Source organism: Echinops telfairi, unplaced genomic scaffold (genome assembly GCF_000313985.2).
Source record: "Echinops telfairi isolate 266 unplaced genomic scaffold, ASM31398v2 ScPeMD7_443;HRSCAF=831, whole genome shotgun sequence".
In the NCBI taxonomy this organism is placed as follows: Eukaryota; Metazoa; Chordata; class Mammalia; order Afrosoricida; family Tenrecidae; genus Echinops; species Echinops telfairi.
In genome coordinates this window covers 39,201,439-39,204,186 of record NW_022104341.1, presented here as the reverse complement: position 1 = coordinate 39,204,186, position 2,748 = coordinate 39,201,439, and positions in this window count along the sequence as shown.

The following is a 2,748-nucleotide window of genomic DNA, read 5'->3' as shown; positions in this document are numbered from 1 at the left end:
TAGTAAAACCTTGAGACTCTAGCATGAGGATTGGTCGATTCTTTCCAGCCTTGTGTGTATTAAATGAGCCATCTTGGCAGCAGAAGGGGAGAATCTCACTACCTTCAAGCAAAACGATCTAGGAAACCAGTGTTATCCTTGGGCTCCAAGATGCCTGGCCCAGAGCCCCTGGGAAGTGATGGAACTATTTTGTGTTGCTGTTGAGTGCTCTAAGGAGATGAAGACAAGTGCATTACTGAGAGTCCTTGTCTGCAGCCACATACTGACTACAGAAGCATGGATAAACTCATGCATGTGTGAACGGGAACCCCAGGGACAATACTTGTAAAATTACTCTCCTGTATATGTAAAAACACTTTTTGAACCTATAAGTAACACTGTTATGGGAAGTAAGTCATTAGAGTAGATTTATTTAGCAATATTCTCAAAGATGAGGTTAAAAAAAAAAAGCCTCACTTATTGCACATACAATAAAGCTGAAGTAAGAACCTAGCATCCAGGTCTTTTAGTGTTTTAAAAACGCTGTTACAGAAACTATACTATCCACATTCTGAATGATACAAAGAGCCATAATCTGTAGAAAAACATACATATTAAATATCTGAGTTAAACAAGTTATTTATAATAGTCAGATTTTTAATTAAAAATTACAGGTATGCTTAATTTACTTGCTTATATCTTTCAGATTACTAATGATACATAACTAGTAAATATATATCTGTCTGATCATTACTAATAATTCTTCAGTAACAAGTTAAAGTGATAACAAAGTTTGGTCTCATAGTTTAGTTGGCAGGGTTTCACTTTCTTAGTGGCACATAAAATGATAGTGCATCTTAAAATCAATGGTTTCTTAGGTCAATAAAATATAGTAAATATCTTGAGAGGATGGGCAGCATGGCTTCCCATGCATGTAAGTCTGGATGAGGAGGATGAAAATGATGTAAATTCTTGTTCTTTTTCTAGGATGAAGTCAATACATAATTGTCTCAGCCTGGTTAATCGAGAAGAAACATCAGGCGTGTATCATTTGGGAATATCAGAAGAAGATTGAACTAAGGTAAACAAATTAATATGTCCTGCTATAGAGGAAGGAAATGAAAGAACCCTGTTGTTTTCTTAACACATTTTTACTGAAATAATGTGCATGTACAATATTGATAATAAATAATAAGTACAAAAATAGCAGAGAGAGAATCAGAAGAGATGAAATGGTGACCAGATCAAACTCACTGCCATCGTGTCAATACTGACTCATAGCGACTTTCCATGGGTTAATAGTCTTTACTATTAACGGGGGTAGAAAGCCCAGTTTTTCTCCCTTGGAAATACTGCGGTTTTGAACTGCCAACCATGAATATCTCAGCCCAATGCATAACCACTATACCACCAGGGCTTCCAAAATAAAGACAATAAGTAGATTTACCCTTCGGGGGAGAATGAGGGTCATGAATATAAGCTAGGATAGGGGTCAGGAAACAGCCATCATTGGAGAGGTATGTAGGGAGAAGTTAATCTTTTTTCATAACAAATATGTACATTTATGGGAATATTGTAAGAGAAAGGAGGAAATTAATGACCCAGGATATGTAGAACACAATGCTGAAGCCGTCATCTGGAGAGGTGAAGACACGGAGTATATCAGAAGAGGGGCTGGCTTCGGGAGATACAGTGTAGGTAGGTCCAGGGAGGAGGCTGATGTTGAATGAGGCTTTTATTGCTCAGTGAGATAAGATGCAATGTCTTTTAGCTGAAAATGACAAACAAGTAAGAAGGTCTGTTGAGAGAAGAAGGAGAAATTTTGAAGTTGTCATTTAGGAGACAGTGAATTGAGTAGAGAGATGGTGTAGGATTGCTAGGAATCCACTACAGTTTATGGATTATGACTCAAGTGGGCCTTCTCAGCACGAGGGGCAGCAGAGTGCTAAGTAAGCAAAAGAAAGCTCCTTGTTCTCCGCTGGAAGAACACGGCACTCTCACCTGAGTGTCTCACATGGGCAGGTAGTAAGCATCAATGAAAGGAATGCAGGAGAAGACACAATTGGACATGTAGTTTTTACAAGGCTAACCAAAGAGTTAACATTGAAGAATATCCAAGTCGATTTATGTTTAGCCAGAATTTAAATACGTAAATTCTGGAAGCCAAAGGAAGATACAATGCTCCATGATGTAAATTCATAACATCAACATATACAAATATGAATTGAGCACAATTGATGAGGTAGAATGGTTAGAAGGAGCCTCAGTATGATGTTTAATGGTTGTAAGCTGCCCCAGAATCTATGGGAGGTTTAGTAACTAAGGAGGAGGACACAGAAGCTATTTAGGAGTGGAAGGCAAAGAGGTTTTAATAGAAGGCAAAGAAATGCACGCTTTGTGAACTGCCTCGCTGATGAACTGCATGGGAACGTTGAACTCAGGGCACCATGGGGTTGCGTGAGTATTATAACAAGGCTACTGTAGTTGTGCTTCCCTCCTTTCGGCAAAGACTATTGATTTATTGAAAGACAGACATAATTTATTTAGAACCATTATCTTTATTTTAGTTAGTGATTGGTTGACTGAACAAATATATAATGATATTATTCTTTTAGCTTTCACTTTCCACAGAACTGTTTATGTCTGTATTGATGAGTATACACTAGTTGATTGAATGGTGAAAGTAAAACAAAAATATCTTCATCAAATCTATTATGTGAAAAAATATTTGACTTTCTATCTATTTTACCATGAAAATAATGGCCCTTT